Genomic DNA, 14,954 nt, shown 5'->3' with positions numbered 1-14,954 from the left:
ACTATGTCCATTTCGCCTCAGGGTTTCCTCTGGGTGCCTTCTCTAGAAATATATACTCTAAGGTGTGTCCTTACTGAGTGTAATGTGTTCTGATTGGATCTCAGCTAAGAGAGTTATGTGTTGTGTTTAGTTCAGCCCGCGAGTATTGAGTTGTCTTCCGGATCCCAGAGTGTATGGTCGTCGAGTGAATAATCCTCCGTCTGTGCCAGGGACTAAGGACTGACAGCCACAAAGACTGTTTACAGTGTGTTTACAGTGTATATGCGTGAGCTACAGGTACAGTGTACTGCTGTAGTGTCGCCTGTTATTCCGCAGCCTGTTGAGAGTTGTTATTATTGCCGTGCCGTCCTGTGAACTGTGTTATCTGCCGTTCTACTAGTAAAGTTCCTGACTGCCTGGAAATCCTTGTTGTGGCATTATTGCACCCACTCGCCTCCAACATCACATGAAGTGTAGTCAAAGTAAGTCCGCAACAGTATTTATATGTATAGATGGCTGCTCTTATACTGTCATTAATAACGACAGTACGCATGCACACAGCCTCTCTCTCTCTCTCTCTCTCTCTCTCTCTCTCTCTCTTCCCAACTCAATGAGAGCTCGAGCCACTTTCAATGTGATTAAACCAGAGATTATGTTTGTTAACTTAGTGAGATGAATGAAGCAGACCACTCTACCTTTCTGTGGGTCCGGTTGAGATGAATGAAGCAGACCACTCTACCTGTCTGTGGGTCCAGTGTGTTTGTGAGATGAATGAAGCAGACCACTCTACCTTTCTGTGGGTCCGGTGTGCCGGTCAGCTGTCAGCTGTCTGCCCCAATAATTTAAAACTCACAAAACGTATTTTGTCTCCTTTCCTTTTGTATTATCCAAAATGGACTATATGCTCCCAGTCTCTTAACTTAATTTCCCCCTCCACGGACACGGGACAAAACGTATTATAAAGTAAATAATACACTTATTTCCCACTTCCCACTGGAGCCAGCTGACCTGACCGACAGTGTACACTCAGGCCATGGCCTTGTGGACAAGGATAAAGAGATGCCCATTCAAGTCTTTAAACTGCCTCCCCTCAGCACCAACCCACTGAGAGACCCCTGTCTTGGGATCAGGGGAGCCATGGAGAACTCTCCCCCGCCCACCCTAGAATGGCAGCAAACGGTTGATGACATTGCTGAATCCGGTGAGGTGCAGACACCAGACAAGGAACCTCCTGACACCTCTGCTAGACAGCTACCGCCAGACAAGCTTCCAAAGAAACCTCCTCCTGATCTTCCTTCCCTAATCAGCCTGCGTCCACCAGAGAGCCTACTCAGCCTGCGTCCACCAGAGAGCCTACTCAGCCTGCGTCCACCAGAGAGCCTACCCAGCCTGCGTCCACCAGAGAGCCTACTCAGCATGCGTCCACCAGAGAGCCTACTCAGCCTGCGTCCATGGTGCTGTCCTCCGTTATGATCCACCAGCTGCGTAACGTCCCCAGGACTACCATGATCTTTACCATGCCACCTGTCTTCAACCCCCAGCCTCCCAAATACCAGGAGCTGTACAACACAGCATAGTGTGCTATACTGTGTCAATCATGTCCACTCCTGTACGGTCCTATACCCGCTAAGAACTCTTAACCGATTTTAAAAACTAAAGCTTTCTTTCTGGCAGGAAAATAAAAAAGAGAATCCTGTTGCACTGACGGGAGAAATGTTGTGCTTTTTCAGATTTCATACCAATCGTAAAGTCTGCCTGGCTGCAATTGTTCAACCCGCGTTTATATTTACCATTTGAAATATTTTTGACTTTTTGGTGTGGCCTCATTGAATGTGAAAGTGTTTTGAGTTTGCATTATATTGACGTTCCTTTCTTCTTTTCATTTTATACATTCTGTCTTGGATATTTTAGCGAGTTAAACCCATGTAAATACTTTTCAAATTCCTTCCACAATGTCTTTGTAGACAGTGTTGTATTAAGGATCGGCAGCATTGGGGAGATTATACTTTAACTTTAAACAGAGTGCTGTGATTCGTGCGTGTGAGAATCTGACTTGTCGTGTTGGGTGCGTTCAGATATAGCGCACTGTGCAGTGTGCACTACAAACTAATATGCGAGTGCTCCCGGTGCGCATTTCCGAACTCACCCGTTTCTATGCCCTCCGCCAGTGTAGATGGAGATTTAAAGTCAAATGAGGAGTTGAGGACTGTGCCTTGAGATTTGGCTGTGATTGTTAAAGCATTGTTTTCTTTTTTAAACTTTGTACGGTTTCCTTGGTTTTGATGACAGTGAATGTAAGCAAAGGGATTCTCAATGCCAAAGAATGCATAATTATGGCACTGAAAGGGCCAAAACACTTGTGCCTTAAAGGGACCCGGACCCCTCGTTTAATAAAGATAATTTAGGTTATTAAAACCTGCTGTTGATTATTTCCATTTCTGCTCTGTATGTACGGGTGTGAGCTGTCCTTGTTGGATGACAATAAAGTTTGACTAAATTTACAGTTCTGTGTACATGTGGATTTCGTTTGTGAGCTATGACTTTGTTTCAAATGCTCCAAGAGTGTTTATGTTAAAACACCATTTTAAAATTAGGACACAACGTTTCATCAGGTGAAGGCCCTTCACGGCCGAAACGTGGTGTCCTAATTTTAAAATGGTGTTTTAACAAACACTGTTGGTGCAAAGCCTGTGTGTGGACCACTTCTTCACTGTATGTATCTACCTTTGTCCAGCACCAGCCAAGAACTGGATGTGCGCATGCTTCCTGCTTTTTAAACTTTGTTTCAAATGCTGACATGGCTTTTCACAGCCACGTGATGGTCTTGTTAAAAAAGAATCAGACCCCAAATATGAATCTGTGTTTATGGTTGTTTTCAGGAGCAAAGACCCCATGTGCCCACCTATGGACTTCACAAGCTGATGACAGTGCAGCGCTGTGGCGTTTCCCCCATGAAATATTGGATGACAAATTTAATAATTTTCATATTTACAGTTCTGACTTTTAAATGATAAGACAAGTATTTGAATATTCTGAATCTGTATCAACTCATTGAGCAAAATCAAATTACACATCTGTAATGCGGGGTCTTATAGCTTAGCTTAGTAGGCTGGAGGGAAGACACTGACAGCGGGAAAGAAAGGTGTGAATGCCGTAGTAGGGTGTAGGACATTTATTAACAAAGTAAATAAACAAATTGGTAACTGTTTGCCATGGCCAAGTTGCAACTTAATGTGTCGGTGTGGTAGGCCCTGGTCTCACTGTATGCAACAAAACAAAAATTGGTCTATGAGCCCAACCAGACAGGTGTAGAAGTACACAACCCCATGACTTCTGCTAAAATATATCCACTGTAAAATCAGTTTAGGTAAGAACTGGGCTTATTTACTTCAAGAACAACCAAACCAAGTACAAATGTAAAACGCTGAATTAACATTAATTAAACACTCAAGCTAAACTCCCTGTACAATTTGTTTTAAGTTCTGTCGTGAGTCTCTTATTCTCATTTGTTATAGGGAAGTGTACTCTCTTTCAGGGTGGGTTGAGGAAAAAAAATCAGGGATTCCCAAACTGTGGTGTGTGCACCCCTTGTGGCGCACGAATGCCCTCTAGGGGGTGTGTGGCATCAAGGGTAAAAAAAAAAAAAGCATTCTTCTATGGTTCAGTGTCTTGTTCAAGGACATTTCGAAATGAAAGCCTGGGTATCGAGGCTATTTCGACACTAACTCTGGGGGGAGCCTTGGAAGGTATGTCATCATTTCCCCCCCCCCCCCCCCCCCCCCCCCCCCCCCCAGTCCATATTAACTTATTGTTAGTTGTCTGGATATTGTTATTGTGAATTAAATAATAAATACTGTATTTCACACAAAGACAATTATCCAATTAGCCAGTACGGCTGGCAGTGATTTTGGGTGGCGGGGCTATACTATATGCTACTAGTTCAACCTGCAGCAATAGCATCATATTCCAGATATCAAAGTACAGCAATGACAGACACGACTACTACAGGCCTACACTTTGTTACAGCAAAGTGCTCCACAACAACAGAAGTGCATGCCCACAACAAACACTCCACTGAACATTGTTTGTAGATAGCTGCTCTTATACTGTCATTAATAATGACAGTACGCATGCACACAGCCTCTCTCTCTCTCTCTCTCTCTCTCTCTCTCTCTCTCTCTCTCTCTCTCTCTCTCTCTCTCTCTCTCTCTCTCTCTCTCTCTCTCTCTCTCTCTTCCCAACTCAATGAGAGCTCGTGCCACTTTCAATGTGATTAAACCAGAGATTATGTTTGTTAACTTAGTGAGATGAATGAAGCAGACCACTCTACCTTTCTGTGGGTCCAGTGTGTGGTCAGCTGTCTGCCCCAAGAACTACAAACTCACAAAACGTATGTTGTCTCCTTTCCTTTTGTATTATCCAAAATGGACTATATGCTCCCAGTCTCTTAACTTCATTTTCCCCTCCACGGACACAGGACAAAACGTATTATAAAGTAAATAATACACTTATTTCATTTAAAATACTTCCACCCGCCATTCTTTCGCATCATAAACAACCACACACGAGCAGGTGCTGTGATTGGTCAATAGCCAATGACCTCACGGTCTGAGGCGGGCCTTAGGGCTGAGCACAGCCCTCTATTGGCTGAGAGATTTTAGCCCCAATGGCAAGTAAACCAAGCAGGCGTGCCTTGGCAGCTGTCAATCATTCAACGCAATGAAAACCAATGGAAGCCTTTTGGGCTGTAAAAAATCAGCCCAGCCATTTTGACCTATTTTGTGTTTTTCTATTTGATGCTGTTGCTGCTTTAGATTATACCAGAATATAAAAGTATCTATTCTAAAACATTTTAATAATAATTTCTCATCTTTACTCCATAAGATAGGGCTGAGCCTCCCTTGCCCATTGATACGAGCCACCCGACTGCTCACGTTCAAGGTTATGTGTAGGCCTATGACCCGGTAAAGGGAAAATTGTGTTTTTCTTTTTGTTTGTGATTTTAAATGTGAATTACCACCAACCAGACTATTCGGTACTGATACAACATTAAAACAATTCTAAATGTATTAAAGAAAACACACAATATTCCAACAGTAAAATGTACTGTATGATGTGTTTGCTTTCTTGCTTTGTGTTTTGGTGTTTTATCTGGTACAAAGTTTTGTTGTTCTGCGTTGTGTGTTTGTACCGGAATAGAGGGTATGCACGTGACATCATCATCAAACCAGGATGTTATGGAGGAATGGCTTCTGAGTGGCTAAAAACTACTTTCTGGCCTTGACAGCCCCTATATACAAACAGAAAAGTCATATCTAATTGCATTAAACGACATTAAACAATGTTAAACTCACTTTGCCTGTAACTTTGCCACTCGATTTGCCATTCACTTTATGCATGTGCATACCCTATTAGTAATTAAAGGGCATTTTATCAGGTATTTGATCAATCTGGGAACTAAATCGTTACCAAGAAATTTCTTCACCAATGTGTTTCTAAATGTGTCTAATAACATGTACTAAAAGTTTGAAATTCAACTCCCGGGGGAAATTGATTTATTAGCATAATATGTGACCATATACCCATAACATCCTATTTAAAGAAAAAAAGTCCAAATTTCATCATTCTTTCAGTAGCATGTGACATATGAAACTAGGGGGTTTTCATGATTCTGAATCCATTCCAAGTATTAGTTTTGCACAAAAAACACTCCTGGGGAGGAAAATGGCCATAGCCCTCATCACAAACGTGATGAGGTCAGCACATTTGGTCAAGTGGATATGGCCTAATTTAGCCCAAGGGGTGTTTTTTGTGCAAAACTAATGCTTGGAATGGATTCAGAATCATGAAAAACCCCTAGTCACATGCTACTTAAAGAATGATGACTTTTTGGCCTTATATAGGATATTATGGTCACATATTTATGCTAATAACTCAATTTCCCACAGGAGTTGAATTTCAAACTTTTAGTACAAGTTATTAGACACAATTAGAAACACATTGGTGAAGAAATGTCTTGGTAACGATTTAGTTCCCAGATTTTCATAGATTTCTCTTACTATATATGAGACAGGTGTCTAACACCAACGATAGCAGAGGGAAAGTACAGAGACACTGTGTAGAAAACGACAGTACAGTGAGTCAATGACTACATTCCACACCACTCTGTGTGTACGTGCGTGTGTTGGTTGTTGTCTCCATGCATGCATGATTGTGTGTGCATGTGAGTGCGTACGTGCGTGTGTGTGTGTGTGTGTGTGTGTGTGTGTGTCTACCACAGGTTCACACTGGAAACACATCTGAAATTCAAGATAAACAAGGCAAACAGTGTTGATCGTTGTTTATGATTAAAATGAAAAGCACAATAGTGACAGATACAAGACACGAATCACGTGGCACCAATAATGGCATCATTGTCAATTAGTATGTTAGTGTGTCAGTACATCGATTTCACTCTGATAAACTCAGTCAGCTCTATACTCATCTCAGTAAGACTAATACATTTCATAAATGTATCAGGTACTTAAATGTGGTATGTATGTAAATATGCCACTTGACAAGTTAGGTTAGGTCTGATGTAATATAGCAAATATAGCACAAAAATAAGATTCAGAATCAGCTTTATAGGGGGCACGGTGGCACAGTCGGTAGTGGTGTTGCCTGTCACCTCATAGCTAGAAGGTCCTGGGTTTGCATCTTCTCCCCGTGTCGGGTAGGTACCCTCACAAAAAACATTAATCCTGGTTGTAACTGTCCCAGCAATGGGATTTTGTGACTTTCTATTTCTATTTTCTATTTCTATTTTTCTATTCTATTTTATTACTTACCTTTCGGCAAATACAATATGGGAAAATTTTTGGGTACACATTGTATGTGCATGCCGTGTGTGGCGCCTGGTCCTTAATGCTGCTCATATTATGACCGGATGAGGTTCATAAGGAACTGGTCGGAATAATGTGTTCCTTCCACGCGCTACGTCCGGCAGGGGAAAACCCCCCCTGTCAGTTGTAAAGAATCATGCAGGAAGGAAGCATGAGGCATGATTATACAAAAAAAAAGAATTATTGTCACATCACAGTTTTACAAGTAAAAAAGGAGTTGAAATTTGCATTCGTGCATAGTTCCCATCATGTCATTTTTCAAGAAAACAAAGAAAACAACGAAGAGAGAGAGATAAGGGTGGGGGGGGGGGGGGGGTATGGAGATCAAGGCAGGAAAGAAGAAAGTTTGAGCACCGGATAAGCGGTTGAAGATGGAGGGATGGATGGATAGGCACTCATGCCCATGTTGACTGGACAGTATGGCATGGGAACAGCACTAATCATGGTGTCATGTATCGTGGTGCTCGGCACCGTTACCCAGAAATTGCTTCTTGTGACAGGGCCGGCTTCAGGCTCCGTGTAGGCCCAGATCTGTACCAGTATGGACGTGCAGAGCAGCGCACCTAACATCTGTACCAAAACAATATATATACCATATATCATATTAGGCAACCGTATCGTATCAATGAGTTGTTGTGTGCAGTTTTACAGCTGGGATTCATTATGTGGCTGGTATAAGAGAAAGTCTACGAGGTCACAGAGATGGCTTATTACTGCATGTGTTAACGATGGTTTTCTAGCTTTGAGAAATATACTGTGATATGTATCACATACCGCTGCTGCTGCAAAGCCATAGCTGAATCCCAGGCCTGCACGGATGACATCATTGAGATAGTCCTTGATATAGTCTGGTTCGGTCTGGACCGCCTCCCTTAACTGTAGCAGCAGGGGGGGGAAAGATTAATAAAAATACAGATATTATCAATTTTTATCAAATGTATTTGCACAGCCGTGTTACAGACTCAAAGGGCTTTACAGGACCACACAAATTAAACACCACACACACACTGACGCACACTCATGCACGCACGCACTCACGCACGCACATACATACAGTACACACACACGCGCCAAGGAGCCACTCCATGCACACAAACATTGTTCAGTGTTCAGGCGTCTGGTTTGAGAATAGTTTTATATATATATTTATTTTGAATAAAATAAAAACATTTTGCACAAATATGTGTCACTACAGCAGTGTGACACTTCACATGGCCATAAATGCTGACCATTGCTCTGATCACTGATCAGCGCAACATAGGACTATAGAATCAAAGGGCGTGTGGCACAATGATTTGTTGAAAAGTGTAGCACTAGACTGGAGCAACAGTTATGGAGTGAGTTACGCAGCATATTTGGTAATCTGTCCAATTGAATTAGAGATATATTCTGTGCAAGTAGACATTTAATTCATAGTTTTGGAGATAGAGGAGAGGCCAATTCAGCACATAGTTTTCAACATATCTTGTGTCAGACCGGACGGACGGATGGACATACTGGGCTGACATTGCTCTCCCTTTTTACAATAAACTGCAACAGTTGGAATCTCAGAAAAGATTAATTGCATGAGCCTCCAATTGAAAATAGCTCAGTAAAATACATTTTCTTAAAGGGATTGTGTGGTCTGGGGTTTTCAAGTGCTCTGATTTTCCTGCTGTTTGTGATGTCACAGCCTGCAAATCCCATATATGTCAATGGGATTTGCCAGCAGATGTCACCGATTTCACAGTTTTTCCTGTTTTCATTGGAGCTCAAAAGGCTTCCAAACCCCAGAGAAAACCCCAGACTACAGAAAATCCACTGAATGTTCAAAGTTCAGGTTTATTGGGTGTCATCATAAAACCTAAAAGAAAAACCTAAAATAAAAATAAATGAAAATGAATGTCCTTTAACTTGACATCGCAATATCTGTTCAGTCACACATGTTGATAATAAATCTGTTTGAATCAAAAGGGCTTACCTGAGGTGCAAGCTGAGAGAATTTGTAGCCTTCGATGAACAGAGCGATAGCTCCAGCCACCATCTCTCCCAGACACTGCAGGATAGATACTGTTAGAATAGAATAGAACAGAGTTGACAATAGAATAGAATAGTACAGAGTTGACAATAGAATAGGATAGCATTTAAATACCATTCTCAGGACAACAACGTTCTCTTTGTACGCTCCAAAGGTCCCCATAACAGAGAGGATGATACAAGCCACAGCCGTTACATAGATCCAAACGAAACCACCGGCCGCATTGCCAATCTGATAGAAAGAGTCAACAGCAGAGAGAGTCACTCAGCTACGGTCTAACCATTATAACCTACCAACTGTGTGGAGAAATTATGTGCATGCAGGAGATGTTGAAAAGTAGAGCAATAATAATAAACTGACCAAATGGACAAGCAAAAAGGAGAGCTGAACAAAGTATCAGTGGCTCAACGAGGTGCTCTCCCATTACTAATAATAAGCTGGAACAAACCCGCCGTGACGGACAGAATACACAAGCTAAGTTCCAAAAATAATGTGGATGCCATATTCCTGGCAGTGCTTGACAATAGTGTATACGTTGTGTATATCATTATCTGGCTTCAATGGTGCAATCTTCGTGTCTTTTATGTTTTGTATGTATTGTTAGGCTTATATGCTTGTCATTTGATGTCATGTATTGTTGTGTAGGCCAACTATTTGACAAAAAAATCTAAATAAAGTATGCAAAAAACAGACAGACAGACAGACAGACAGACACCATTACCTTATGTGTGGCCATCAACGTGAGGATCAACAACACACATCCTGCAATCTGAACAACAAAACATCACACCACAGTCTGAATCAGTTGTTCCCATAACTTTTAGCCCGTGGCCCAAAAGATTTTTCTTTGATTTCTTCATGAAATTATTGTATTTGTTTTATTTATTTTTATTCATGAAACCTTTCCACTTTTTTTGGAAAGGTTTTTTCAAAATGTCTTGAAATGATAATTAAAAACTAAATCAGCGAAAAAACTAAAATAAAGGGCCCATACATTTAGGAAACCGGGGTCTAAATGGTATGAAACACAACACATCTCCTTGTTGCATAACATTGGAAAGTGAAGACATATTTTCTTTTCAGTTTACCTAAACGCTGGACAGCTGACCACTGTTACTGAACAAATAGTCCAATAATGATTTCTAACAGTTATAGAGATATTGATAAATTAAAACAGTGGTTTTCAACCCCTTTTCTATAAAGGCCCATTATGTATTCGGTATTTGAGCCCTGGACCACCACCACTTGATGACATTTATTTTAGCCTCTCACACCCCAAACTAAAGAATATTTTGTAGTCGTTTCATAAGATTTTGTCCACAATTCCATGCTGCATTGATGTTTCATATAGGAACCCTATATCGTGGGATAAAAAATATATTTTTTAAAAAGCCACAGTGAAGAGATTTGTTTTTATGGAAACCCATAATATTCAGTATGGTCAATGCATAATGTACTGGCTTATACTGACATAAGAATTTATTTTTGTAGGTGAAAGCTTGATGGTGTGGTCCAACTGAACATCCACATGTTTTGTTCCCTTTATAGTTGCTATGCGTAACACCACATTTGGTCAGTCTTCTTACTCAGTACAAGGGATACACCTGTGGAATGCCCTACCAACTGAAATAAAACGACAAACTCATTTAAAAATGTTTAATGATGAAGTCAAACTCTGGTTGAAATCGGGCCAGAGGTGCGAACACTAATGTGTTAGGCACATTGTAAAACTGTTATTGTACTTGGATTAGATGTATTGGATGTATTAGTATTTGTATGTAAAAGATTGTTTTAGGTAGATGTTGTAAAAGATTGTTTTAGGTAGATGTTGTAAAGGATTGTTTTAGGTAGATGTTGTAAAAGATTGTTTTAGGTAGATGTTGTAAAGGATTGATATATGATATGATATAGTACTTTATTGTCAGTTCACACTGAAATTTGTCTTGCGACACAGCAGCCAAGTATGCAGAAACACATAACAAAACACAAAACAGGACAATTTACATACATAAAGACATGAGCAATATCCACCGCTTAGATTATCCTGTGGCTACTACATCTCCTGATTAAGCCTCAAGGTCGATTGGTAGACAAAGGACCTCTTTAGTCTGACCTTATTGTATGCTGGTACACCATATCTCCTTCCTGAAGGTAGCAACTTATATTCTCCATACAACACATGCTTAGTATTAGAGGTGATATTCCTTGCTAACCTTAGGATGCTGTTATCATATGTGGATGTATAAAGTTTCTGAAGTTGTTGTCCAACAATCTTTGAACAAATGTTCAGTTGTTGCAGCAGTTGTGACTTTAGGGCTGCAGACAAACATCCATACCAGGTGGTATTTAGGTAGATGTTGTAAAGGATTGTTTTAGGTAGATGTTGTAAAGGATTGTTTTAGGTGGATGTATATAACCATACAAAAAGGCCTAACCAGGGACTGGGGTTGCAAATTAGCCTTGGCTACAAACCCATATACATTGCAACGGTTTCATGTTTTTACAACTTGATACAAATTGTGTTTTTGTATTTTGTCCCTGTTAAATTAAACGTATGAATAAATAAAATGTTTCTTTCCCACTGAACCTTTATACATAATATATTTATTAGTTACTTATACGTAACACTTACCCCCAGTAGAACACTGAAGAGAATAAAGCAACGTTTCAGACAGGTGTTGGCTTTCTGCACCCTTGGCATTCCCCCGCTGGAAGAACCTCACACACCAAAGGCTTACCTATTATAAAACAAAGAAAATAACTACTACAACATATTTAATAATATAAATGTAATTGGTAAGGAATGCACATTATGATGCTCAATACTATATGATCACAATCCTAACTTGGGCCTCCAAGATTATTCTGGAGAACTGATCACTTGTTATAATAATATAGTGTTAAATTGCCTGTATACAAATTAAGAAAAATGCAGCAGACAGCGATTAGATTTCACACTAACTGCAGAGAAGTCATAATAAAAAATATTTAGGCCTACCTGCTAAAACTGAAATAAAACTCAAATCTGTGCAGAAGCTAAGACCAAAATAAACTTCAGAAGGTATTAACAGTCCAGATTTTCCAGAACTGACATCAGAACAGAGTTTATATATCTGGGGTGTTTAGGGGTGGATGATCCAAATGGATTTCTCGTAAATGACGATGGTCCATTAGAAGTTTATTGTCTCCGCCTCTATAGCCCCTCCAGTGGCAGTTAGTTAGTTCCTCAATACTGAAACAGCATGCTAACATTGCTATTGTGTTTTTCATGCACCGTGAAGTTCTGGAAAATCAACTTCAACTTCAGGTTATTGTTACATCACAAGTGGCCCATATCCCAAACGACTATACTTGGATGATTGTTTTATTGTAGTTGCAGTTGCTGTGTGTTCCTCTATTGCAGACACGGCATTTACAGTTCATCCATTTAGTTTTTGATGAACTGAAGTTCTGGAAATTCAACTTAAAAACTTCAGTTTATATTATTGCCACATTAACTTCAGTTGATATTATTGTCACATCACAAGTTTACACCAAGTATGAAAGAACGGGTGATGTTCTTTAGGGCAGTTTTCCATTAATTGCAGGTTCTTTTATAATAATAATGATAATAATAAAAAATTAAATAAAAAACAACAAACATGTTTACTTTAAGTTTATTTAAGAGTGCTGAAGTCATTACAACCTTTATTTGTTTCTAAGGTAATTTGACAAATGAGTTTCCATGTAATTTATAGCAAATATGACACAAACTAAAATATATTTCAATGTTAGTGGTTCCTGACCTTTGACCCTTCTTACATGTTTGTGACTACTGAGCACTGGTTAATGTTGTGATTGGTCTACTGGTCATCTTAATGAGTAAGTGCTTAAACAGGCTCAAAATGGATGAATCATATGGGATTAGGTGCATGAATTGAACACAACGTCTCTTTCACCTAATTGTCTCCACCAGGCCGAAGGCATGGGGAGAGAGTATGTTTTGCACTCCTTGGGCTGGAAACCAAGGCTATACCATTCTGCACTAAGATGGGTCACTGGTGACAGTTATGGACGGTAGCCCTCAGTCATTGTACCCAGGCTTATCACCTCTGTCTGAGAGGTGTGATAAGCACTGGTATCTGTTTATCCTTAAAACCACTGCTGGTTTGCATGCTCCCCCCTTATATATTTGTACTATGTTGGTGTTGGATCAGAACCCTAGTTCCTACCAGAACCGCTCGAGTGGCTTCCTGACCATCAAGGTTCCACACTTGCTCAGACGGAGCTAGGCAAGGCACCATAATATGACATAGCTACCAGTAAAGTAGATAGGTTAAGAAAGGATACGTCTTGTAATGATGTGCATAATTGTGTTTCCTCTATATTAAAAAACATTATGATAGTAAGATAAATCTATGAAAATCTGGGAACTAAATCTTTACCAAGAAATGTCTTCACCAATGTGTTTCTAATTGTGTCTATAATAACTTGTACTAAAAGTTTGAAATTCAACTCCTGTGGGAAATTGAGTTATTAGCATAATATGTGACCATACCCATAACATCCTATATAAGGCCAGAAAGTCAAAATTTCATCATTCTTTAAGTAGCATGTGACATATGAAACTAGGGGTTTTTCATGATTCTGAATCCATTCCAAGCATTAGTTTTGCACAAAAAACACTCCTTGGGCTAAATTAGGCCATATCCACTTGACCAAATGTGCTGACCTCATCACGTTTGTGATGACGGCTATGGCCGTTTTCCTCCCCAGGAGTGTTTTTTGTGCAAAACTAATACTTGGAATGGATTCAGAATCATGAAAACCCCCTAGTTTCATATGTCACATGCTACTGAAAGAATGATGAAATTTGGACTTTTTTTTCTTTAAATAGGATGTTATGGGTATGGTCACATATTATGCTAATAACTCAATTTCCCCCGGGAGTTGAATTTCAAACTTTTAGTACATGTTATTAGACAAATTTAGAAACACATTGGTGAAGAAATTTCTTGGTAACGATTTAGTTCCCAGATTGGTCAAATACCTGATAAAATGCCCTTACTATGACAAATAAGTCCAGTTTAGTTTTGAACCCATCAGCTCTGAGGTGGTGGAGAAGCTGTTACTTTCAATACATAGTGAGAAGTCTGCAGGCCTGGACAACCTTGATGGCAAGCTACTGAAGCTCGCTGTACACCTGGTAACTAAACCAATTACTCACATTTTTAACCAGAGCCTGACGTGGGGGGGGGGGTCCACAAATATGGAAGGAAGCTAAAAAAGAAAACATTCAAAAACAAACATCACAGGGGTTAACAGCCGCCCAGCTATTAGCATTCTGCCAGTTCTTGCTAAACTAAAGGTCTTATCCTGAGAATGCTAATAGCACCCACTTGTTTGGTCAGCCGGTGCAGGATGGGACATGCAGGAGGACATCTGTTCTCTTATCAGTTCAAGACTTATATGACCAAGCCTCAAAGAGCGGTCTGGTGAACACTACTGCAGAGGCAGAGACTACTCTACGCCCCCTCCAGCAGCCATTTGACCGGAAAAAGGTCCCACTCGAAATAGTTATTATATAACTATTTCGAGTGGGACCTTTTTCCGGTCAATATTATTGTGCCACGGTGACCGTTCCCTCGACACTTACAGTATGCCCTTCTCGACGATGGGTCAGAATGCACAATGCTTCTTCCCGCTGTAGTGGAAAGACTCGGCCTCAACGGAACACCTGAAGATCTGCCCTTAGAACTATCAGTCAGGATGTGCAGACAGACACTGAAGGGGGCATCGGTGTCTGGGTGAACATTCATATCCTGGATCTAGCCTCAAAACCAAAATACAGACACTTGACCAGACTGCCACAACAGTTGGAAAGGGTCAAACCCCTCATCCTGATTGGGGCAGACGTACACCCCACCTAATCACACCAACCGAGCAAGTGAGGTTGGGGCCTCCAGGTGGGGTCATCAGCCATCTGCACAAGACTGGGCTGGACCCAGCAGGGCCCTGCAGCCAGAGCACTGGAAAGCAACCTCCTGTGTGGAGTGTGGAGAAACACTGGCAGGCCACCATTGACCAAGATACAATGC

This window comes from Protomyctophum parallelum, assembly GCF_964188405.1.
Source record: "Protomyctophum parallelum genome assembly, chromosome: 22".
Taxonomy (NCBI): domain Eukaryota; kingdom Metazoa; phylum Chordata; class Actinopteri; order Myctophiformes; family Myctophidae; genus Protomyctophum; species Protomyctophum parallelum.
Note: the sequence above shows the minus strand (reverse complement) of the source record.